This window comes from Pseudophryne corroboree, chromosome 7, assembly GCF_028390025.1.
Source record: "Pseudophryne corroboree isolate aPseCor3 chromosome 7, aPseCor3.hap2, whole genome shotgun sequence".
NCBI classification, from domain to species: Eukaryota; Metazoa; Chordata; class Amphibia; order Anura; family Myobatrachidae; genus Pseudophryne; species Pseudophryne corroboree.
In genome coordinates this window covers 284388699-284416075 of record NC_086450.1, presented here as the reverse complement: position 1 = coordinate 284416075, position 27377 = coordinate 284388699, and the positions used below count along the sequence as shown (strand labels likewise).

The 27377-nt window shown below is 46.2% G+C and overlaps 1 protein-coding gene across 2 annotated transcripts in view; it reads right to left on the bottom strand.

Annotated features, from left to right (window-relative positions):
• The window catches only part of ARPC1A (actin related protein 2/3 complex subunit 1A), a 450685-nt gene that overhangs the window by 192074 nt on the left and 231234 nt on the right, over positions 1-27377 (bottom strand). The window lies entirely within an intron of this gene.

The window sequence follows — 27377 nt, the reverse complement described above, 5'->3', positions numbered from 1 at the left end:
TAAGAGTCTAAGAGAGAGTGTAAATGCGGTAATGACGATTCAGGGTCGTTAAGGCATACTAAGATATCGTCAGCAAAAAGACATATTTTATGGTGCGTTCCTTCCACCACTGGGCCAACAATGGAGTCTAGTGTCCTGATCCGCTCCGCCAAGGGCTCAATAGCCAGCACAAAAATGAGGGGCGAAAGGGGGCAACCTTGGCGGGTCCCATTCGTGATATTGAATGTATATGAATTACAACCATTGGTGAACACCGAGGCCGATGGGGAGGAGTACAGGGCCAGGATGGAGTCGAGTATCCTACCTGCAAATCCAAAGCAGTCCAGGGTGGCCCGTAGATAGTCCCAGTGTAGCCTATCAAATGCCTTCTCTGCATCCAAAGAGAGAAGCAAGAGAGGCTCGTCTCGGGTTTGGCAGCGTTCAATCAAATTAATAACCCTCCGTGTGTTGTCAGATGCTTGCCGTCCAAGAACAAAACCTACCTGGTCAGGGTTAATCAGACTGGGTAAGAGTGGGGATATCCTATTTGCAACCAACTTAGCGAACAGTTTAAGATCCGTGTTTAACAGTGCTATCGGGCGGTAGTTCTGGACCACCGCAGGAGATTTACCCGCCTTAGGGATGGTAACTATACGGGCCTCCAACATCTCTTTCGGGAAGCATGTGGAGTCTGAGGCTTCGTTGAAAACTGACACTAAAAGCGGGGCGAGAGTAGATTTAAAGGTTTTATAGAAATTGGCGGGGTATCCATCTGGGCCCGGGGCCTTGTTTACTGGGCAGGATTCAATAGCTGCCACGACTTCCTCATTCACCCAGGGCGAACTAAGGGATTCAAGGGTCTGAGGGTCAATAGTGGGAAGGGACAGCCCCTCCAAGAAACCAGCAATGTCCACCAAGGAAGGCTGAGGGGTATCGGGATCATCTCTAAGGTTGTACAACTGTGAATAGTATTCAGCAAACGCATTGGCTATCTCTCCCGGATCGGTTACTTTAACTCCCGATGCAGTATGTACAGCATGTATGCGTTCTTTAGCTCTACGTCCCCTTAGTTTACGCGCCAGCAAGCGTCCCGCTCTGTTACCAAGCCTATAATATTGTTGATTGAGTCGCTGCAGGTTGCGATGTACCTCCGATAAGGCAAATGCATTCACTTTGTCGCGGGCAGCAAGGAGTTCCTTAAAGAGGGCTTTATTATTGGGGTCACTTTTATGTGCAGTTTCCAGACGAGCAGCCTCCCGTTCGGCCGAGGCCTGTCTACTTTTATACTCACGTTTAAGTCTAGCTGCTATTTGGATTGCCGAGCCTCTAACCACTGCTTTCAGAGAACACCAATGGTTGAAGACGTTTGTGTCCTTGGGGCAGTTAGTAGCTAAGTATAGGTCTAAAGATTGCTGAATGGCCTGGCGGGCCTCAGGGCGGGATAGAAGGTACGGGCCCAATCTCCAGGGGCCATGGGGGACCTCTCTCTTATCGGCTTCCCAGATCATAACAAGCGGTGAATGATCTGACCAAGACATAGGTAATATGTCCACCTTGCTAATGGCAGCTAACGTCCACTTATCAACTAACGCCAAGTCTATTCTAGAGTACGAACTATGGACGTGGGAAAAGAAGGTATAATCACGTTCTGCAGGGTGTTTGGCTCTCCATGCATCATACAGCGAATATTCAGCTAACAATTGACCGAATCTGCCTGAGGGATCCTGGGTCGGACTGCTACGAAAAGTTCGGGTTGGACGCGAGCGATCTATATTGGGGTCCAGCACCATGTTGAAATCTCCAAGGATCAACAGGGCACCTTTCGTATGCTCTTGAAGAGTTCTACAAAAGGTTCTAAAGAATTTTATTTGTTTGGTATTAGGGGCGTAGCAGGAGACTAGAGTGGTCTCCACATTATCTAGTCGACCTACTAAAATTAAATATCTCCCGTCAGGGTCTTCATATTTAGAGGACAGGACAAACGGGCAGTGTTGTGCTATGAGAAGGGCTACGCCGGCTTTCTTGGTGGGGCCATTTGCAGTATAGCAAAGGGGGTAACGTGAATTAGTGAAGAGGGGAGGATTTTGACTCTGAAAATGGGTTTCCTGAACAGCTACTACGTGTGCCTTTAGCTTATAAAAATAGTTCAAGGCTACTCTACGTTTTTGAGGAGAGTTAAGCCCTTTGGCATTAATGGAAACTATCTTCACCATTTTCAATTACAGAAGGGACTGATATCTCTGATGACCAATATCTGTGCTGAGACCGGTATACCCGATAGGGAGGGGGAAACATATAGGAGTACATGTGGGAAGACAAACATAAGATACAAGACAAAACTAAACTAAATTGATCTCTCGTGAGATCACATCCAGTCGCCATAATAAGGCGACTGTGTAGGCTAAAGGAGGGGTTAGCGGCATAACTCCCACCCGCTGCCATACTTATTCACTTTAAACTGAAGAATATAAGGACATCTTGATAACATAATAACAGATGTGGATAACATAATAACAGATGCATGCACTTCTGTGCACACGGAACCTGGAGAGCAAATACGGCGGAGCACAGGTGCTCCAACATAAAAAAAAAACAGAACTATTACTTTTAACATTAGAACTAGTCCAGCGGCTCATATAGCTTACTAAGCTTTAAAACTAATCCCACAGGCCATCGTAATATAAACAATCATGTCCGGGGGGATGCCAGGCACAGCTTCCCAAAAAGAAAAAAAGCAACTAATTGAGCCTAGCAGGGAATCAATGAAATGCTTCAAAACAGAGACATTACTTTCACTATACCTAGCGCCCCCCGTCTCGACAGACTTTGGCCCTTTATGCATGGGATAAAGCCTTTATCTGAAGAGTCACTGGAGTCGTAACATTGTTACCATAACGGTAAGGTATCCGTCACAGAGCCAGCGTCCTCACTTCACCGACGACCAGTCCTGCTGAAGACGTCGGGGGGAGGAGCCCGCCGTGGGTTCCGTGATATTCCATGATTTAAGCAGCTTTTCTCCTTCATCTGCAGTAGAGATAGAGACAGTAGAGCCATCCCGGTGGATCAGCAGCTTGGTGGGGAAACCCCATCTATATGGGATATCAGCCTTTCTGAGGGCCGTAGTGATCTGATGAAATGATCGCCGTTTGTAGAGAGTGGCTGCAGATAGATCCCCAAAGAGTTGAAGTCCTTGTAGGGCTGAAGATGTATCAGACGTCGGTCTGGATGCTTTCAGTAAGGCCTCTTTAACATGAAAGTAGTGCATCTTCATGAGGACGTCTCTCGGTGCATCTCCTGGGGCCGCTCTGGCCTTCGGTAGCCGGTGTATTCGGTCAATTATGAGGTCTGTAGATGTAAACCGAGGCAGCAAGGCCTTAAAGATGGTCACCGCGTAATCGTGCAAACTACTGTGTGACACCGACTCGGGGACTCCGCGTAGTTTAAGATTGCTGCGTAGCGATCTATCTTCCAGATCCGTGACCTTGTCCCGTAAAAGCTTCACCTCTGCTTCTAATGCATCATGAGAGTCCAGTAGGTTGTTATGAGACCCCACGACTTCTTCCATTTTAGTTTCCAAGTGGTCCGTACGGCCACCCAGATCATCTATAGATTGTTGGCATGCCGTTAAGGTGGTACGGAACTCAGCTGCCACTTCCTCTTTAAAACGGGTCAAAAGCAACTTCATGGTGCCCACCGTGAGGGCCTCCCCGTCTCCAACCTTATCCAAGGTCGTGGCCGACGGATGCACCTCCAGTGACGGAGGGGTCTGGGGAGCTGCCCCTGCTGTAGAGGGCCCGGTGGCTTTAGGGCCAGACATTTTCGGGGATGATTTGAAAAATGAAAGCTGCTATGCAGGTTTTGCCGGTTTGCCACGCCTAGTGGGCATGGTAAAGCCCAGATGAAGATAGCTTAATATATCCAAACACTGAGGATGGAGAAACCAGGAGGCTCCACTTTTCCAGAAGCTAACAAGACATCACGTGGATAGTGGCAGAGGTGGGAGAAATCTCTTGGTTTACATCGGTATGAGCGGCGTAGGCAGGGCCATTGAACTAGTCGCCCTCACTGCAAACAATGAATTCCTGGCCATCCCAGGAGCAGGGTCAGGGGGTGTATCCCCCTCGCCAGGAAAGATTCCGACCAGGTAGGTATGAAATGGTAACGGTAGGGACGGGAGTCGCTTCTTTTTTAATGACCCCTTTCCTGTCGTGGTGTGTTAGGTCAATCTGATCCTCAGGCCCCTCCGGCCAGCCACCCACGGCCGTGGGAGGCCACTCCGGAAAGCAGGGGTGCCCCAGAGCTCGTCGTGGATAAGGGTATCTGCGGGGGGGAGGGGGGGGGGAACTCTCCACCACCTACCAAGGGCAGCACTCACTCCAGATGGAACAGGCAGGTTTTATTAATTGCAGGGAGTGCACCTGCTGCAAGCGTCGTCGTGCTGGGCCCCCAGCCAGGCCTATGTCAGAGGGAGGGAGGGCGCCCGCAGCGGCACCAGGCGGGTGCCCGGCCAAAGTTTACGGGGAGGGAGAAGTGGCCCGCCGTCCGCTCGTCCGAGCCGGGTCTGTAGGTCTCACTCACCCGGGGGGTCGTCAGCCGTCTCCTCCTAGCTGCAGCCGGATCTCCTCTCCAGTTCCCGGCATCTAAGATGGCCGCCGCTCGTGTAGCGGAGCTCGTCGTGCGGCTCCGATCCGGGTCTCGATCCCCCCCGTCTCCCGATGAGGGGCACTGGTGGGTTTGCAGGGGATTCTCCAAGGGAGCAGGGGTCAAGCGGTTCCTCCAGACGTCCCGGCAAGGCAGCCGCCCAGCCGACGGCTGAACCCTAAAATTGAGGTCCCGGCTTCTGGGCAGGGAGTGGGCCGCAATCCGCGGGAGCCAGAAAACCGGCTCCCCGACTCCGCAGCTTCACTTCCCCGCTCTGTCACTGATCCAGCACCGCAGCTGAGTAGCACAGGGTCTAATTTGGGACGTAAGTAGGGTGTTATTATGTAGTTAGCTCCCAGATCCCTGAGAGCTCACAAGAATTGCTGCCTACTCACTCAGCCTCCAGGCCACGCCCCCCCATGTCGACACATTTTTAAGAAATTAATTAAAAGTTAATTTTTATTATAACATAATATCCAGTGCACCAGAAACAGATCCTTTTTCTTTTTCTCCCTTATACCCCTATGTGCTCTTACATGATCTATGGTAGCACCCCCATAAACTGTACTACTATTTGATACAGTATTAAGATTTGGGGGTTTCCTGTCAACATCTATCAAAAGATACTTATACGAGATAGACAACAATTCCAGTGCAACAGTTCCCCTCCTTTCCCCTTTCCTTTTATTGTAACTGGAAATTATAGGAAAAGACAGCATCTTTAAGAAAATCCTATTTATGCAGAGAATACGTGATATCGGGGTGACTTTGTGTGGCATGCATAATGTGAGAATTTATTAAAAACAGTATAAACTGATGCGCAGTGCAGAAACAAGAGTATAGGGCAGAGAGCAATAATTTTTATAAGAAGGGTGCAATTTCAAATGTCTCATTGAATCCAAGAGGTGACATGGTTTGAAGTTCATAAATCCAGTACATTTCTCGTCTGGAGAGTCTGTTTAGTATGTCCCCACCTCTTTCCCCTGGTTTTATAAGTTCAATAGCCTTGAACGTTAAATCCTCCGGGTTTGAATTGTGTTTCTCCTTGAAATGTCTTGAGACTGCATGGTTTTCTACCCTATTTTTTATGTTGCGGACATGTTCCTGTAGGCGGATCTTGAGAACTCGTTTAGTTTTGCCCACATATTTCAGGCCGCAACTACACTCCAAAAGATAGATGACCATAGAAGAGTTGCAGTTCATAAAATCTTTAATGATTTATTCTTTTGTACTGTTGTGGTTGGAAAAAACTCTTCTGATGGGGTGTACATATCTACACATGTTACAATTTCCGCACTTGTAATTGCCTTTACATTTAGGTGTTGAGGTTCTATTTTCTGGTAGTTCTTTTTTTGAAAAGACTTGGTGCCAAAATATCTTTTAAACTTCTGGTTTTTCTGAAAACAATTTTTGGTTGAGGTGGAATAATGTCTTTAAGGACAGGATCAAGTAGGAGGAGATTCCAGTGCTTCTTTATGGAGTTCCTGATGGTTCATTCTTGACAGTTGTATGTGGTAATGAAGGGGACAAAGTTCATGAACTCCTCTGTGTTTTTATTAGGAGTTGGTTCAGTTATCCCACGTGTTTTCTCCAATGCTTTTTTAATGGTGCTTTCTGGATATTCTCTGTCTTTAAATCTTCCCGCATACAAATCAAGTTGTCTGTCCCGTTCTTCTGGATTACTGCAATTGCGTTTGATACGATGAAACTGAGTATGGGATATTGCATTTCCAGTTCTTTGCATGGCAGCTTTTATAGTGTAGGTAGCTGTTGGTGTCTACATCTTTAATGAACTTGCAGGTGCTGATTTGTTGATTGGTACTTGAGAGGGTTAGATCCAGAAAATCGATTTTCATTCTGTCAAGATGAGTATGTATGTATGTATGTATGTATGTATGTATGTATGTATGTATGTATGTATGTGGCCCCATCGTACGCCAATACTTACATGTTCCGTATTGAAAAGGATGTATTCTTTTCTGATGTCTGTGTTTCTGATAAAATCTTAGCATTTTACAGATACATAGATGATCTGTTGATTATATGGGGAGGTACAGCTGACGAATTTACATTGCTTATGGCTACATACAATGCCAGTGATAGCCCAGTAAAATGTACTTATACATTGGATGCTAAATGTGTCAATTTTCTTGATGTAGCTTTAACCAAATGTGAAGGCAGGCTATGCCCGGCGTTGTATACTAAACCTACAGATAGAAATAACCTGTTATTAGCCTCCAGTGCCCACCCAGAGCCCTTGAAGCATGCTCTCCCTTATTCACAATTTAAGAGCTTTACGTATTTCTACTAATAGAGAGATGGGAGAAAGAAAATTGGATTCCATGTTTGAGAAATTTTTAAAGAGAGGCTATGGAATTAATGATTTGATTAAAGCAAAAACCAAGGCCATGGCAGTATCTCCTGATCTACTATTAGTGTCCAAGAAAAAGGATAATTGTTCCAATCGTCATATGTGGAGTAATCGTTACACACATATGAGTTCTGTCATTAATAAAAAAGCGAAATCTTTATGGCCAATAGTCCAATCGGATAAAAACCTTTCCGGCTCTCCAGAATAAATCACTAATAGTATGTTATAAAAGAGGCAAGAATCTCAGGGATTACTTGGTACGTAATGATATATCAGGTATGAATAAACCCGCATATGGGAGCTTTTTGGGCAAACCTAGAAATGGTTGTTTCAGGTGCCCGAAATGCACCACTTGTGGCTTTTTTCAGACGGGCCCGAGTTTTCATCATCCATTCACGGGTCAGAAATTTGATATCAGACACTGGCTCACATGTACAAGCCGTTTTGTTGTCTATGCCATTACATGCCCATGTGCGAAGGTATATATAGGCAAAACTGAAGTTACTTTTTGCGAACGTATGGCACAACATCGTGCTGCCATACGCGCAGCCTTGAATTCTGGGTCGAGCATACAACCTGTTGCACGCCATTTCGCTGAGGCGAAACATAATTTGTCTACCCTGAGATACCGTATTATAGACCATGTGCCGCCGCTTACTAGAGGGGGTGACAGGTCTGTAAAATTGTTACAACGTGAATGTGAATGGATTATGCGTCTAGATACATTGGTTCCTCGTGGCTTAAACGAGACATTGGGTTTACAGGTTTTTAATTGAATGTGACCAGCAGTGTTCTTTATAATGCAGCATTTATAACTTCTAGTGTAAGTTACGATATGAAATTTTTTGATACATTTGTTGCTCCTTGAATGTTGTTACTTCTATTGAGAATATGCCATAAAACTTTGTTATAGCTTAAGATATTGAATAAATAATAGAACGATAATGCTGGTGCTTAGATGTAACTATTTGTGGTTCTCAGATACAGCATGTTGTTTTTAATCATTGTCTGTCTTTTTAATTTTATGTATATCTATTTGTATTCTTGCAATACACAGTAGTGGTGACTTGTTAGGTTACTATGGTAACAGCCCTGCAACCTGAGCCGGTCTGCAGGGTGACCTGGATTCGGAAGTGGGCGGAGCTTATGTGCATGGTGGTGGAAGCACTTAAATACCGGTATGTGTAAATCACTTTTGTAATTGGCTTGATAAAAGCGCTGAACGGCGCTGGAACATTGCCTTAAAAACAGCCGACTTGTGTCATTTTTTTTAACCTTTGAGTGCGATAGAGATTTAGAGACAGAGAGACAGAGACAGAGAGACAGAGACAGAGAGACAGAGACAGAGAGACAGAGACAGAGAGACAGAGAGAGAGAGACAGAGAGAGAGAGACAGAGAGAGAGAGACAGAGAGAGAGAGACAGAGAGAGAGAGACAGAGAGAGAGAGACAGAGAGAGAGAGACAGAGAGAGAGAGACAGAGAGAGAGAGACAGAGAGAGAGAGACAGAGAGAGAGAGACAGAGAGAGAGAGACAGAGAGAGAGACAGAGAGAGAGAGACAGAGAGAGAGACAGAGAGAGAGACAGAGAGAGAGACAGAGAGAGAGACAGAGAGAGAGACAGAGAGAGAGACAGAGAGAGAGACAGAGAGAGAGACAGAGAGAGAGACAGAGAGAGAGACAGAGAGAGAGACAGAGAGAGAGACAGAGAGAGAGACAGAGAGAGAGACAGAGAGAGAGACAGAGAGAGAGACAGAGAGAGAGACAGAGAGAGAGACAGAGAGAGAGACAGAGAGAGAGACAGAGAGAGACAGAGAGAGACAGAGAGAGACAGAGAGAGACAGAGAGAGACAGAGAGAGACAGAGAGAGACAGAGAGAGACAGAGAGAGACAGAGAGAGATAGAGAGAGATAGATAGATATAGATAGATATAGATAGATATAGATAGATATACACACACACACACATATAATAAGAATTTACTTACCGATAATTCTATTTCTCGGAGTCCGTAGTGGATGCTGGGGTTCCTGAAAGGACCATGGGGAATAGCGGCTCCGCAGGAGACAGGGCACAAAAAGTAAAGCTTTCCGATCAGGTGGTGTGCACTGGCTCCTCCCCCTATGACCCTCCTCCAGACTCCAGTTAGGTACTGTGCCCGGACGAGCGTACACAATAAGGGAGGAATTTTGAATCCCGGGTAAGACTCATACCAGCCACACCAATCACACTGTACAACCTGTGATCTGAACCCAGTTAACAGTATGATAACAGCGGAGCCTCTGAAAAGATGGCTCACAACAACAATAACCCGATTTAGTTAGCAATAACTATGTACAAGTATTGCAGATAATCCGCACTTGGGATGGGCGCCCAGCATCCACTACGGACTCCGAGAAATAGAATTATCGGTAAGTAAATTCTTATTTTCTCTATCGTCCTTGTGGATGCTGGGGTTCCTGAAAGGACCATGGGGATTATACCAAAGCTCCCAAACGGGCGGGAGAGTGCGGATGACTCTGCAGCACCGAATGAGAGAACTCCAGGTCCTCTTTTGCCAGGGTATCAAATTTGTAGAATTTTACAAACGTGTTCTCCCCCGACCACGTAGCTGCTCGGCAAAGTTGTAATGCCGAGACCCCTCGGGCAGCCGCCCAAGATGAGCCCACCTTCCTTGTGGAATGGGCCTTAACAGATTTAGACTGTGGCAGGCCTGCCACAGAATGTGCAAGTTGAATTGTGCTACCAATCCCACGAGCAATCGACTGCTTAGAAGCAGAAGCACCCAGCATTGTTGGGTGCATACAGGATAAACAGCAAGTCAGATTTCCTGACTCCAGCCAACCTGGAAACTATATTTTCAGGGCCCTGATAACATCCAGCAACTTGGAGTCCTCCAAGTCCCTAGTAGCCGCAGGTACCACAATAAGCTGGTTCAGGTGAAACGCTGACACCACCTTAAGGAGAAACTGGGGACGAGTCCGCAGCTTTGCTCTGTCCGAATGGACAATCAGATATGGCTTTGTGAGATAAAGCCGCCAATTCTGACACTCGCCTGGCCGAGGCCAGGACCAACAGCATGGTCATTTTCCATGTGAGATATATCAAATCCACAGATTTGAGTTGTTTAAACCAATGTGATTTTTTAGGAATCCCAAAACTACGTTGAGATCGCCCAGTGCCACTGGAGACATCAAAGGGGCTGTATATGCAGTACTCCCTTAACAACTTCTGGACTTCAGGAACTGAAGCCAATTTCTTTCTGGAAGAAAATCAACAGGCCGAAATTTGAACCTTAATGGACCCAATTTGAGACCCATAGACACTCCTGTTTGCAGGAAATGTAGAAATTAACCTAGTTGAAATTCTTCCGTGGAGCCTTCCTGGACTCACACCCTGGCACATATTTTCACCTAAGTGGTGATAATGTTGTGCGGTCACCTCCTTCCTGGCTCTGACCAGGGTAGGGATGACCTCTTCCGGAATGCCTCTTTCCCTTAGGATCCGGCGTTCACCCGCCTTGGCGTCAACGCAGCTGCGGTAAGTCCCGGAACAGACACGGTTCTTGCCGAATCAAGACCCTTCTTAGTATCTCTTGAAGTTCCGGGAACCAAGTCCTTCTTGGCCAAACCGGAGCCACGAGTATAGTTCTTACTCCTCTCCTTCCTATCATTTTCAATACATTGGGTATGAAAAGCAGAGGATGGAACACATACACCGACTGGTACACCGACGGTGTTACCAGAGCGTCCCAGCTATTGCCTGAGTGTCTCTTGACCTGGCGCTTCAGGTGGGACGCCATCATAACCACCTTTGGTCTTTCCCAACGGTTTACAATCATGTGGAAACTTCCAGATTAAGTTTCCACTTTTCCGGGTGGAATTCATTTATGCTGAGGAAATCTTCCCAGTTGCCCACTCCCGGAATGAACACTGCTGACAGTGTTATCACATGATTTTCCGCCCAGCGAAGAATCCTTGCTGTCATTGCCCTCCTGCTTCTTGTGTCGCCCCGTCTGATAACGTGGGCGACCGCCATGATGATGTCCTACTGGATCAGCACCGGTTGACTTTGAAGCAGGAGTCTTCCTAGGCTCAGAGCATTGTAAATTGCCCTTAGCTCCAGTATATTCATGTGGAGAGAAGTCTCCAGACTTGACCACACTTCCTTGGAAATTTTTTCCCTGTGTGACTACTCCCCAGCCTCTCAGGCTGGTATCCGTGGTCCCCAGAACACAGTCCTGAATGCTGAGTGTGCTGCCCTCTAAAAGATGAGCACTCTGCAGCCCCCACAGAAGAGACACCCTTGTCCTTGGAGACAGGATTATCCGCTGATGCATCTGAAAATGCGATCCGGACCATTCGTCCAGCAAATCCCCTGAGATCTGCCGAATGGAATCGCTTCGTAAGAAGCCACCATTTTTCCCAGGACTCCTGTGCATTGATGCACTGATACTTGGCCTGGTTTTAGGAGGTTTCTGACTAGGTCGAATAACTCCTTGGCTTTTTCCTCCCGGAGGAACACCTTTTTCTGGACTATGCCCAGAATCATTCCTAGGAACAGCAGACGTATCGTCGGAAAACAGCTGCGATTCTTGGAATATTTAGAATCCAGTCGTGCTGTCGTAGAACTACTTTAGATAGTGCTCTTCCGACCTCCAACTGTTCTCTGGAACTTGCCCTTTTCAGGATATCGTCCAAGTAAGGGATAATTTAGATGCCTTTTTTCTTTGAAGAAACATCTTTTCGGCCATTACCTTGGTAAAAGGCCCGGGGTGCCGTGGATAATTCAAACGGCATCGTCTGAAACTGATATTGACAGTTCTGTACCACGAACCAGAGGTACCCTTGTTGAGAAGGGCAAATTTGGACATGGAGGTAATCCTTGATGTCCAGGGACACCATATAGTCCCCTTTTTTCCGGTTCGCTATCACTGCTCTGAGTGACTCCATCTCGATTTGAACCTTTTATGTAAGTGTTCAAAGATTTCAGTTTAGACTATGTCTCACCAAGCCGTCTGGCTTCAGTACCACAATATAGTGTGGAAAAATAATACCCTTTTCCTTGTTGTAGGAGGGGTACTTTGATTATCACCTGTTGGATATACAGCTTGTGAATTGTTTCCAATGCTGCCTCCCTGTCGGAGGGAGCCGTTGGTAAAGCAGACTTCAGAAACCTGCGAGGAGAAGATGTCTCGACTCTCCAATCTGTACCCCTGGGATAATACTTGTACTATCTAGGGGTCAACCTGCGAGTGATCCCACTGCGCGCTGAGACTCTTGAGACTACCCCCCCACCTTGAGTCCGCTTGCACGGCCCCAGCGTCATGCTGAGGACTTGGCAGACGCGGTGGAGGGCTTCTTTTCCTGGGAAGGGGCTGCCTGCTGCAGTCTACTTCCCTTACCTCTATGTCTGGGCAGATATGACTGGCCTTTTGCCTGCATGCCCTCATGGGAAAGGAAGGATTGAGGCTGAAAAGACGGTGTCTTTTTCAGCTGAGATGTAACTTGGGGTAAAAAGGTTGGATTTCCCAGCTGTTGCCGTGGTCCCCAGGTCCGATGGACCGACCCCAACTAACTCCTTCCCTTTATACGGCAATACTTCCATGTGCCGTATGGGATCTGTATCACCTGACCACTGTCGTGTCCATGACATCTTCTGGGTGATATGGACAACGTACTTATCTTGATGCCAGAGAGCAAATATCCCTCTGTGCATCTCACGTACATATATATAGAATGTATCCTATTAAATGCTCTATATGAATAAAATATTTTCAGTCAGGGAATCCGACCAAGCCAACCCAGCACTGCATCTCCAGGCTGATGGCGATCGCTGGTCGCAGTATAACCACCGTATGTGTGTATATACTTTTTAGGATATCTTTCCAGCTTCCTATCAGCTGGCTCCTTGAGGGCGGCCGTATCTGGAGACGGTAACGCCACTTGATAAGCGTGTGAGCGCCTTATCACCCTAAGGGGTGTTTCCCAACGCGCCCTAATTTCTGGCGGGAAAGGGTATAACGCCAATATTTGCTATCGGGGTAACCCCACGCATCATCACACACTTCATTTTATTTTATCTGATTCAGGAAAAACTACAGGTAGTTTTTTCACTCCCACATAATACCCTTTTTTGTGGTACTTGTAGTATCAGAAATATGCAACACCTCCTTCATTGCCCTTAACGTGTGGCCCTAATGAGAAATACGTTTGTTTATTCACCGTCGACCCTGGATTCAGTGTCCGTGTCTGTGTCTGTGTCGACCGACTGAGGTAAATGGGCGTTTTTAACGCCCCTGACGGTGTTTCTGAGACGCCTGGACCGGTACTAATAGTTTGTCGGCCGTCTCACGTCGTCAACCGACCTTGCAGCGTGTTGACATTCTCACGTAATTCCCTAAATAAGCCATCCATTCCGGTGTCGACTCCCTAGAGAGTGACATCACCATTACAGGCAATTTCTCCGCCTCCTCACCAACATCGTCCTCATACATGTCGACACACACGTACCGACACACAGCACACACACCGGGAATGCTCTGACAGAGGACAGGACCCACACTAGCCCTTTGGGGAGACAGAGGGAGAGTTTGCCAGCACACACCAAAACGCTATAATTATATAGGGACAACCTTATATAAGTGTTTTCCCTTATAGCATCTTTATATATATTTCAATATCGCCAAAATCAGTGCCCCCCCTCTCTGTTTTAACCCTGTTTCTGTAGTGCAGTGCAGGGGAGAGCCTGGGAGCCTTCTCTCCAGGCTTTCTGTGAGAGAAAATGGCGCTGTGTGCTGAGGAGATAGGCCCCGCCCCTTTTTCGGCGGGCTCGTCTCCCGCTATTTAGTGAATCTTGGCAGGGGTTAAATATCTCCATATAGCCTCTGGGGGCTATATGTGAGGTATTTTTCGCCAAAAAAGGTTTTCATTTGCCTCCCAGGGCGCCCCCCTCCCAGCGCCCTGCACCCTCAGTGACTGCCGTGTGAAGTGTGCTGAGAGGAAAATGGCGCACAGCTGCAGTGCTGTGCGCTACCTTTAGAAGACTGCAGGAGTCTTCAGCCGCCGATTCTGGACCTCTTCTTACTTCAGCATCTGCAAGGGGGCCGGCGGCGCGGCTCCGGTGACCATCCAGGCTGTACCTGTGATCGTCCCTCTGGAGCTGATGTCCAGTAGCCAAGAAGCCAATCCATCCTGCACGCAGGTGAGTTCACTCCTTCTCCCCTAAGTCCCTCGTTGCAGTGATCCTGTTGCCAGCAGGACTCACTGTAAAATAAAAAACCTAAGCTAAACTTTCTCTAAGCAGCTCTTTAGGAGAGCCACCTAGATTGCACCCTTCTCGGCCGGGCACAAAAATCTAACTGGAGTCTGGAGGAGGGTCATAGGGGGAGGAGCCAGTGCACACCACCTGATCGGAAAGCTTTACTTTTTGTGCCCTGTCTCCTGCGGAGCCGCTATTCCCCATGGTCCTTTCAGGAACCCCAGCATCCACAAGGACGATAGAGAAATATATATATACATACATACATACATACATACATACATACAGAAAGTCCACACTCACTGCTCCAATTTGCAACCTGGGCGGTGCTCCATAAGAGATTCACAAGAAATCCAAAAATATATCCGAAAAAAGATACAGGCACTCACCACTTCCTTGATGATGAAAACTTTATTGGTGTGTCTCACATAGAGACAGTTAACAGCATGTCAGCAAAAGGTGTCGACGTTTCGGCTCCATCTGAGCCTTTTTCAAGACTAACAAGATTACAGCAGGTTCTCACCCAGCAGCCCATGACACACAATGAACCCTGGAGCACTTTTATAGCAGAGGCATATCACAAACCCCGCCCATCAATCATCCAACAGGAAATAACACTGGTATTCAAGTGTTTAACATGTGTAATCAAGGATACATGTGCAGCCAATCGAATGTCCTATAACATCAACTAATTACACAACATGTGAACACAATCACAACCATTTAAAACCAAAAGAACAACCGATAGCGGCTGATAGTCGCGTTACCGGAAGTGTTGTGCGTTCCATTGCCAGTGGAACGCACACGTCTATCCGGCGGAAGTGGATTTAGCAGACGTGACGTGCGCTTCACTGTGTATGTGGCCGGAGATGTAAATGGCAAAGGACGGCTGTACGTCGTTACTAAGCAACCCGACTAACGCCAGTATAAATGATCACATGACCGACCAAAACACATAAGTGAATATGTATTAATATAGTCCTAAAAAGTATGTAATAAGGCGCGCAAGCACGGGAATAATTCATAGATGTATTAAACATAGGGCAAGGGCTCCATATTGGTCCTGAGTGCGGAACAAGCATTAACCACAATAAACATCTTCTTAGTTTGATTCCAATAATTATTGCATAATGGTTCATGTTTACTGTTGTCAAAAACTTCATTCCTAAGATAAAAGCTTATTAACCGCCTATCACTGACCAAAAGAACCACACACATTCTCGCCTTTATACATATATATATAGAATAATTCATAATAACTTATACAGCTTAGCTGAGAAATGTGTAATAGAAGTTTAAAACACATAATATGGATATAAATGGAACCCAGGACTTAATGGAGACCGTAATGGGTGTGTGATATTGCCTCTGCCACTAGGTGAACCAGAGTGATCACCAACACAAAAGACAAGAAAATCACAAACAAGACAACACACATAATTGTGAACATACATTATGAAAAGTACGGATATTAAAAAAGTCTAGTCATAGCCCTATCCAAGAAAAATATTGAATGGATTTGCCTCATTTAGGCCCCGTGGTGTCAGAGTGTCCAGCTCATATATCCATTTAGCCTCTCGTTGTCGTAACTGCCTCTCCCAGTCACCCCCACGTGGAGGTTTTGGTACATGATCAATCAGCATGCACTTCAAACTGGAAATTGAGTGCCCCCTACTTGCAAAATGTTGTGCTACAGGTTTGTCGGACACCTTTGAGACCAACGCAGCTCGAATTGATGTGCGATGGTTAGCCATTCTGTCACGGAAGTTTCTAGTTGTCATGCCAACATAATAGTACCCACAGGGACAGATGATGATATAGATTACATGGTCCAATGTTATTGATGACGAATTTTTATTTGTTGACCACTATGTGGGTGTGCAAAACTTGCACCAGTCATCATCGACCGGCACGTGGTACAATTAGGGCACCGGTAGCAACCCTTCTTGGTATCTGAAAGCCAGGTCTTAATGGTGGCAGATGGTTGCAAAGTAGGACGCATTAGCATCTGTCGTAAATTCTTACCACGTCTGTAGGCACAGAGAGGTGGTTGATGGCCTAACCCTTTGAAGACTGGGTCAGTGGCAATAATTGGCCAGTGTTTGTGTAAAACATGTTCAGAATGTGATGAAGCAACATCAAACGTGGTCGTGAAGATCATTCTATTGGCTATTCGCTTGGCACGATGACTGTGGCTAGAGTGGGAGTGCCTGTATCTTGCTTTGAGCAAACATCTTTCAACAGTTCTCCTCAAATAGCCGCGTTCGTAAAACCTTTCAGCCATCGCCTTAATCTGTGTCTCAGTGTCCTCATTCAAGGTGTTATTTCGGAGCACACGCATAAATTGAGAGATGGGAAGACTCTCTTTCAGATGAGCAGGGTGGTGACTGGAGGCATGAAGCAGCGTGTTTCTATCAGTCTCTTTTCTAGAGAGAGTTGAGGCAAGTTTACCGTTGTGTCGAAAAAGACACATCCAAAAAATTCACTCTATCACGATTGATGTGATATGTGAAGCGGATAGGGCTATGTAGACTATGTAAATAATCAATCATCTCATAGAACTCTGTGTCGGTCCCTAGCCAAATGACAAAGACATCGTCAATATAACGAACAAAAAATAAACATTTGGATCCAAATCTCGGTATGATGTTATTGGATTCGTACTTATGCATGTACAGGTTGGCATACGATGGGGCCAAATTTGACCCCATCGCAGTGCCACTGCACTGCATAAAGAAATCCTTGCCATAGGCAAAATGATTTTTGTTTAATACCAAGCTATCAAGCTCCAACAAAAATTTAGACGGTGGACCATCGTGTGGACCTGTGATCAAAGCTTCATGCATGGCCCTATCCGCTTCACATATCACATCAATCGTGATAGAGTGAATTTTTTGGATGTGTCTCTTTTTCGACACAACGGTAAACTTGCCTCAACTCTCTATAGAAAAGAGACTGATAGAAACACGCTGCTTCATGCCTCCAGTCACCACCCTGCTCATCTGAAAGAGAGTCTTCCCATCTCTCAATTTATGCGTGTGCTCCGAAATAACACCTTGAATGAGGACACTGAGACACAGATTAAGGCGATGGCTGAAAGGTTTTACGAACACGGCTATTCGAGGAGAACTGTTGAAAGATGTTTGCTCAAAGCAAGATACAGGCACTCCCACTCTAGCCACAGTCATCGTGCCAAGCGAATAGCCAATAGAATGATCTTCACGACCACATTTGATGTTGCTTCATCACATTCTGAACATGTTTTACACAAACACTGGCCAATTATTGCCACTGACCCAGTCTTCAAAGGGTTAGGCCATCAACCACCTCTCTGTGCCTACAGACGTGGTAAGAATTTACGACAGATGCTAATGCGTCCTACTTTGCAACCATCTGCCACCATTAAGACCTGGCTTTCAGATACCAAGAAGGGTTGCTACCGATGCCCTAATTGTACCACGTGCCGGTCGATGATGACTGGTGCAAGTTTTGCACACCCACATAGTGGTCAACAAATCAAAATTTGTCACCGATTACATTGTACCATGGACCATGTAATCTATATCATCATCTGTCCCTGTGGGTACTATTATGTTGGCATGACAACTAGAAACTTCCGTGACAGAATGGCTAACCATCGCACATCAATTCGAGCTGCGTTGGTCTCAAAGGTGTCCGACAAACCTGTAGCACAACATTTTGCAAGTAGGGGGCACTCAATTTCCAGTTTGAAGTGCATGCTGATTGATCATGTACCAAAACCTCCACGTGGGGGTGACTGGGAGAGGCAGTTACGACAACGAGAGGCTAAATGGATATATGAGCTGGACACTCTGACACCACGGGGCCTAAATGAGGCAAATCCATTCAATATTTTTCTTGGATAGGGCTATGACTAGACTTTTTTAATATCCGTACTTTTCATAATGTATGTTCACAATTATGTGTGTTGTCTTGTTTGTGATTTTCTTGTCTTTTGTGTTGGTGATCACTCTGGTTCACCTAGTGGCAGAGGCAATATCACACACCCATTACGGTCTCCATTAAGTCCTGGGTTCCATTTATATCCATATTATGTGTTTTAAACTTCTATTACACATTTCTCAGCTAAGCTGTATAAGTTATTATGAATTATTCTATATATATGTATAAAGGCGAGAATGTGTGGTTCTTTTGGTCAGTGATACGCGGTTAATAAGCTTTTATCTTAGGAATGAAGTTTTTGACAACAGTAAACATGAACCATTATGCAATAATTATTGGAATCAAACTAAGAAGATGTTTAATGTGGTTAATGCTTGTTCCGCACTCAGGACCAATATGGAGCCCTTGCCCTATGTTTAATACATCTATGAATTATTCCCGTGCTTGCGCGCCTTATTACATACTTGTTAGGACTATATTAATACATATTCACTTATGTGTTTTGGTCGGTCATGTGATCATTTATACTGGCGTTAGTCGGGTTGCTTAGTAACGACGTACAGCCGTCCTTTGCCATTTACATCTCCGGCCACATACACAGTGAAGCGCACGTCACGTCTGCTAAATCCACTTCCGCCGGATAGACGTGTGCGTTCCACTGGCAATGGAACGCACAACACTTCCGGTAACGCGACTATCAGCCGCTATCGGTTGTTCTTTTGGTTTTAAATGGTTGTGATTGTGTTCACATGTTGTGTAATTAGTTGATGTTATAGGACATTCGATTGGCTGCACATGTATCCTTGATTACACATGTTAAACACTTGAATACCAGTGTTATTTCCTGTTGGATGATTGATGGGCGGGGTTTGTGATATGCCTCTGCTATAAAAGTGCTCCAGGCTTCATTGTGTGTCATGGGCTGCTGGGTGAGAACCTGCTGTAATCTTGTTAGTCTTGAAAAAGGCTCAGATGGAGCCGAAACGTCGACACCTTTTGCTGACATGCTGTTAACTGTCTCTATGTGAGACACACCAATAAAGTTTTCATCATCAAGGAAGTGGTGAGTGCCTGTATCTTTTTTCGGATATATATATATATATATATATATATATATATATATATATATATATATATATATATATATATATATATATATATATATATTTATTTAATTTTATTACACACACACACAGTGGTTGAAGTGGGGCGGTATACGGCAGTATGGTATACCGCCACTTCTTCCACTGACCCGGAAATGAGGACATTAAAGTGCAGCAGGAGACGAGGGAAGTGGCCATCCTGCTGCACGTTGCTCCAGTCCCTGCGCAGCAGCCGGCGGCTGTGTAGAGCGCTGTACTAGCTCACAGCCGCAACAAAATGAGGTAATGTTCCCCTGCTGTCACCTCTCTCCCTGTCGTTACCGTCCCTGTCCCTACTGTCACTCTCTCTCTCCAAGCTGTCAATGTCGTCACTCTCTCTCTCCCTGCTGTCACAATTTCGGCTCGTTCAGTGTGCTACAATGTGAATTTTGTCTCATTCACACCCCTTTCACACCGCAGCTTTAACCCGGTAAATTGCTGATTTTTAAGCCTTCCAAAACGGTTCTAGCTGCGGTGTGAAAGGGCCACTTTGAATTTACTGGTTACAGATTACTGGTATTTTAAAACGGTTAAAAAGCAGGGACCTACACGGTTCAGACCCGTTTCATTGTGCAGTGTGAAAGGCTCAGAAACGGTATTTCCAAACCACAGAAGGTGATACGCTGTCTCCATGCATGATGTCACCAGGCAGAAGTAGGAAATAAACTGGAGGAAACACATGAGAGTGAAGAAGCGTTTTATTATACAGAATACATTTTAAAATGGTAAATTGGAGTGATGAGGAGGTTAGGGAGCTGCTTAGGATCAGAGGGGATGATGAAATATGTAGACAAATCACGGACAGTGAAGGATGCAGTAATCTACAAAAACATGGTAAAGATGCTTGAAGCTGCTGGGTTCCATCGTACGACTAGCCAAATTATTAATAATTCATTAATAATTATTAATAATGTGTGGGCCAGAAACGTCCATTTACAATGACAACCACTGTTTTCTATGGGTGAAACGGGTTCAGTGTGAAAGGTACCAAAACGGTAATGAAATGGTAATATACCGGTTACAACATGCGATGTGAATGGGGGTTTAACTGCTCAGACCCGTTTTAAGAAACGTTTTAAAAAGCAGGGTTTGCGATGTGAAAGCAGCATCAGTGTGCTACTATGAATTTCAGCTCGTACTGTGTGCTATAATGTGAATTTCAGCTCGTACCATGTGCTATAATGTGAAAGGGGCACCAGTACTAGATAGTATAAGAGGTTCTACTACACTGGACACGCCCCCTCTCTTTTACATACCCCCACTTTGACGTGTGTGTGCAAAAAAAAAAAAAAAAATATATACATACATATATATATATATATATACACACACACACACATACACACACACACACACATATACACTGCTCAAAAAAATAAAGGGAACACTTAAAACAACACAATGCAACTCCAAATCAATCACACTTCTGTGAAATCAAACTGTCCACTTAGGAAACAACACTGATTGACAATTTCACATGCTGTTGTGCAAATGGAATAGACAACAGGTGGAAATTATAGGCAATTAGCAAGACACCCTCAATAAAGGAGTTGTTCTACAGGTGGTGACCACAGACCACTTCTCAGCTCCTATGCTTTCTGGCTGATGTTTTGGTCACTTTTGAAAGCTGGCGGTGCTTTCACTCTAGTGGTAGCATGAGACGGAGTCTACAACCCACACAAGTGGCTCAGGTAGTGCAGCTCATCCAGGATGGCACATCAATGCGAGCTGTGGCAAGGTTTGCTGTGTCTGTCAGCGTAGTGTCCAGAGAATGGAGGCGCTACCAGGAGACAGGCCAGTACATCAGGAGACGGGGAGGAGGCCGTAGGAGGGCAACAACCCAGCAGCAGGACCGCTACCTCCACCTTTGTGCAAGGAGGAACAGGAGGACCACTGCCAGAGTCCTGCAAAATGACATCCAGCAAGCCACAAATGTGCATGTGTCTACTCAAACGATCAGAAACAGACTCCATGAGGGTTGTATGAGGGCCCGACGTCCACAGGTGGGGATTGTGCTTACAGCCCAACACCGTGCCGGACGTTTGGCATTTGCCAGAGAACACCAAGACTGGCAAATTCGCCACTGGCGCCCTGTGCTCTTCACAGATGAAAGCAGGTTCTCACTGAGCACATGTGACAGAGTCTGGAGATGCCAAGGAGAACGTTCTGCTGCCTGCAACATCCTCCAGCATGAACAGTTTGGCAGTGGGTTAGGAATGGTGTGGGGTGGCATTTCTTTGGGGGGGCCGCACATCCCTCCATGTGCTCGCCAGAGGTAGCCTGACTGCCATTAGGTACCGAGATGAGATCCTCAGACCCCCTGTGAGACCATATGCTGGTGCGGTTGGCCCTGGGTTCCTCCTAATGCAAGACAATGCTAGACCTCATGTGGCTGGAGTGTGTCAGCACTTCCTGCAAGACGAAGGCATTGATGCTATGGACTGGCCCACCCGTTCCCCAGATCTGAATCCAATTGAGCACATCTGGGACATCATGTCTCGCTCCATCAACCAACGCCATGTTGCACCACAGACTGTCCAGGAGTTGGTGGATGCTTTAGTCCAGGTCTGGGAGGAGAACCCTCAGGAGACCATCTGCCACCTCATCAGGAGCATGCCCAGGCGTTGTACGGAGGTCATACAGGCACATGGAGGCCACACACACTACTGAGCCTCATTTTGACTTGTTTTAAGGACATTACATCAAAGTTGGATCAACCTGTAGTGTGTTTTTCCACTTTAATTTTGAATGTGACTCCAAATCCAGACCTCTATGGGTTAATAAATTTGAGTTCCATTGATAATTTGTGTGTGATTTTGTTGTCAGCACATTCATCTATGTAAAGAACAAAGTATTTAATAAGAATATTTCATTCATTCAGATCTAGGATGTGTTATTTTAGTGTTGCCTTAATTTTTTTGAGCAGTGTAATATATATATATATATATATATATATATATATATATATATATATATATATATATATATATATATATATATATATATATATGTATGAAGGAACAGAATGTGTCTTAAGGGAGCTAGGCAGATAATTGCTTTATATCAGGAAATCTCTTCCAAATTTTGACAACAGTTTAAGAAAAACTTTAGATTTATTCACACATTACAGTAAATAAAATTGCATTTATATACAGCGGAAAATACAATTAAAATGTAGACTTCAGTTTTGTAAAATACACGAATCTTCATTATTTCATCCAATGGTATTTCTTAAAAGATGCCTGATGTTCTCATACTAAAGGCAAGCCCAACGCGGTTCGTCCCGAAGGACTTCATCAGGGGTTCATATCAATGGATACTGAAAGAGCTTTATGGGGCAAATAATAAGAATTTACTTACCGATAATTCTATTTCTCATAGTCCGTAGTGGATGCTGGGAACTCCGTAAGGACCATGGGGAATAGCGGCTCCGCAGGAGACTGGGCACAAAAGTAAAGCTTTAGGACTACCTGGTGTGCACTGGCTCCTCCCCCTATGACCCTCCTCCAAGCCTCAGCTAGGATACTGTGCCCGGACGAGCGTACACAATAAGGAAGGATTTATGAATCCCGGGTAAGACTCATACCAGCCACACCAATCACACCGTACAACCTGTGATCTGAACCCAGTTAACAGCATGATAACAGAGGAGCCTCTGGAAAGACTGCTCACAACCACAATAACCCGATTTTTGTAACAATAACTATGTACAAGTATTGCAGACAATCCGCACTTGGGATGGGCGCCCAGCATCCACTACGGACTATGAGAAATAGAATTATCGGTAAGTAAATTCTTATTTTCTCTGACGTCCTAGTGGATGCTGGGAACTCCGTAAGGACCATGGGGATTATACCAAAGCTCCCAAACGGGCGGGAGAGTGCGGATGACTCTGCAGCACCGAATGAGAGAACTCCAGGTCCTCCTCAGCCAGGGTATCAAATTTGTAGAATTTAGCAAACGTGTTTGCCCCTGACCAAGTAGCTGCTCGGCAAAGTTGTAAAGCCGAGACCCCTCGGGCAGCCGCCCAAGATGAGCCCACTTTCCGTGTGGAATGGGCTTTTACAGATTTTGGCTGTGGCAGGCCTGCCACAGAATGTGCAAGCTGAATTGTACTACAAATCCAACAAGCAATAGTCTGCTTAGAAGCAGGAGCACCCAGCTTGTTGGGTGCATACAGGATAAACAGCGAGTCAGATTTTCTGACTCCAGCCGTCCTGGAAACATATTTTCAGGGCCCTGACTACGTCCAGCAACTTGGAGTCCTCCAAGTCCCTAGTAGCCGCAGGTACCACAATAGGCTGGTTCAAGTGAAACGCTGAAACCACCTTAGGGAGAAATTGAGGACGAGTCCTCAATTCTGCCCTGTCCGTATGAAAAATTAGGTAAGGGCTTTTATATGACAAAGCCGCCAATTCTGAGACACGCCTGGCTGAAGCCAGGGCCAACAGCATTACCACTTTCCATGTGAGATATTCTAAGTCCACAGTGGTGAGTGGTTCAAACCAATGTGATTTTAGGAATCCCAAAACTACATTGAGATCCCAAGGTGCCACTGGAGGCACAAAAGGAGGCTGTATATGCAGTACCCCTTTGACAAACGTCTGAACCTCAGGAACTGAAGCCAGTTCTTTCTGGAAGAAAATCGACAGGGCCGAAATTTGAACCTTAATGGACCCTAATTTTAGGCCCATAGACAGTCCTGTTTGCAGGAAATGCAGGAAACGACCCAGTTGAAATTCCTCTGTAGGGGCCTTCCTGGCCTCGCACCACGCAACATATTTACGCCAAATACGGTGATAATGTTTTGCGGTTACATCCTTCCTGTCTTTGATCAGGATAGGGATGACTTCATCCGGAATGCCTTTTTCCTTCAGGATCCGGCGTTCAACCGCCATGCCGTCAAACGCAGCCGCGGTAAGTCTTAGAACAGACAGGGTCCTTGCTGGAGCAGGTCCCTTCTTAGAGGTAGAGGCCACGGATCCTCCGTGAGCATCTCTTGAAGTTCCGGGTACCAAGTCCTTCTTGGCCAATCCGGAGCCACGAATATAGTGCTTACTCCTCTCCATCTTATAATTCTCAGTACCTTGGGTATGAGAGGCAGAGGAGGGAACACATACACTGACTGGTACACCCACGGTGTTACCAGAGCGTCTACAGCTATTGCCTGAGGGTCCCTTGACCTGGCGCAATACCTGTCGAGTGTTTTGTTGAGACGGGACGCCATCATGTCCACCTTTGGTTTTTCCCAACGGTTTATAATCATGTGGAAGACTTCTGGGTGAAGTCCCACTCTCCCGGGTGGAGGTCGTGTCTGCTGAGGAAGTCTGCTTCCCAGTTGTCCACTCCCAGAATGAATACTGCTGACAGTGCTATCACATGATTTTCCGCCCAGCGAAGAATCCCTGCAGCTTCTGCCATTGACTGCTTCTTGTGCCACCCTGTCTGTTTACGTGGGTGACTGCCGTGATGTTGTCCGACTGGATCAACACCGGCTGACCTTGAAGCAGAGGTCTTGCTAAGCTTAGAGCATTGTAAATGGCCCTTAGCTCCAGGATATTTATGTGAAGTGATGTCTCCAGGCTTGACCATAAGCTCTGGAAATTTCTTCCCTGTGTGACTGCTCCCCAGCCTCGCAGGCTGGCCTCCGTGGTCACCAGGACCAAGTCCTGAATGCCGAATCTGCGGCCCTCTAGAAGATGAGCACTCTGCAACCACCACAGGAGGGACACCCTTGTCCTTGGTGACCGGGTTATCCGCTGATGCATCTTAAGATGCGACCCGGACCATTTGTCCAGCAGGTCCCACTGGAAAGTTCTTGCGTGGAATCTGCCGAATGGCTTTGCTTCGTAGGAAGCCACCATTTTCCCCAGAACCCTTGTGCATTGATGCACTGAGACTTGGCTCGGTTTTAGGAGGTTCCTGACTAGCTCGGATAACTCCCTGGCTTCCTCCTCCGGGAGAAACACCTGTTTCTGAACTGTGTCCAGAATCATCCCTAGGAACAGAAGACGAGTCGTCGGAACCAGCTGCGATTTTGGAATATTGAGAATCCAACCGTGCTGTCGCAACACTACCTGAGATAGTGCTACACCGACCTCCAACTGTTCCCTGGATCTTACCCTTATCAGGAGATCGTCCAAGTAAGGGATAACTAAAACTCCCTTCCTTCGAAGGAGTATCATCATTTCGGCCATTACCTTGGTAAAGACCCGGGGTGCCGCGGACCATCCAAACGGCAGCGTCTGAAACTGATAGTGACAGTTCTGTACCACAAACCTGAGGTACCCTTGGTGAGAAGGGTAAATTGGGACATGAAGGTAAGCATCCTTGATGTCCAGAGACACCATGTAGTCCCCTTCTCTTGAATTTGAACCTTTGTATGTAAGTGTTCAAAGATTTTAGATTTAAAATCGGTCTCACCGAGCCATCCGGCTTCGGTACCACAACAGTGTGGAATAATACCCCTTTCCCTGTTGCAGGAGGGGTACCTTGATTATCACCTGCTGGGAATACAGCTTGTGAATGGCTTCCAAAACTGCCTCCCTGTCTGCTTGTAAAGCCCCAGCGTCATGCTGAGGGCTTGGCAGAGGCGGGAGAGGGCTTCTGTTCCTGGGAACTGGCTGATTTCTGCAGCCTTTTTCCTCTCCCTCTGTCACGGGGCAGAAATGAGGAACCTTTTGCCCACTTGCCCTTATGGGAACGAAAGGACTGCGCCTGATAATACGGCGTCTTCTTATGTTGAGAGGCGACCTGGGGTAAAAACGTGGATTTCCCAGCTGTTGCCGTGGCCACCAGGTCTGAAAGACCGACCCCAAATAACTCCTCCCCTTTATAAGGCAATACTTCCATATGCCATTTGGAATCCGCATCACCTGACCACTGTCGTGTCCATAACCCTCTTCTGGCAGAAATGGACAGCGCACTTACTCTTGATGCCAGTCGGCAAATATCCCGCTGTGCATCACACATATATAGAAATGCATCTTTTAAATGCTCTATAGGCAATAATATACTGTCCCTATCTAGGGTATCAATATTTTCAGTCAGGGAATCCGACCACGCCAACCCAGCACTGCACATCCAGGCTGAGGCGATTGCTGGTCGCAGTATAACACCAGTATGTGTGTAAATACATTTTAGGATACCCTCCTGCTTTCTATCAGCAGGATCCTTAAGGGCGGCCATCTCGGGAGAGGGTAGAGCCCTTGTTTTGACAAGCATGTGAGCGCTTTATCCACTCTAGGAGGTGTTTCCCAACGCACCCTAACCTCTGGCGGGAAAGGATATAATGCCAATAACTTTTTAGAAATTATCAGTTTTTTTATCGGGGGAAACCCAAGCTTCATCACACACCTCATTTAATTTCTCAGATTCAGGAAAACTACAGGTAGTTTTTCCTCACCGAACATAATACCCCTATTGGTGGTACTCGTATTATCAGAAATGTGTAAAACATTTTTCATTGCCTTAAACATGTAACATGTGGCCCTACTGGAAGTCATATTTGTCTCTTCACCGTCGATACTGGAGTCAGTATCCGTGTCGGCGTCTGTATCTGCCATCTGAGGTAACGTGCGCTTTAGAGCCCCTGACGGCCTATGAGACGTCTGGACAGGCACAAGCTGAGTAGCCGGCTGTGTCAATCATTGTCTTTTGTAAAGAGCTGACACTGTCACGTAATTCCTTCCAACAGTTCATCCACTCAGGTGTCGACCCCCTAGGGGGTGACATCCCTATTACAGGCAATTTGCTCCGCCTCCACATCATTTTCCTCCTCTTACATGTCCACACAAACGTACCGACACACAGCACACACACAGGGAATGCTGATAGAGGACAGGACCCCACTAGCCCTTTGGGGAGACAGAGGGAGAGTTTGCCAGCACACACCAGAGCGCTATATATACACAGGGATAACCTTATATAAGTGTTTTTCCCCTTATAGCTGCTGTATTGTTAATACTGCGCCTAATTAGTGCCCCCCTCTCTTTTTTAACCCTTTCTGTAGTGTAGTGACTGCAGGGGAGAGCCAGGGAGCTTCCCTCCAACGGAGCTGTGA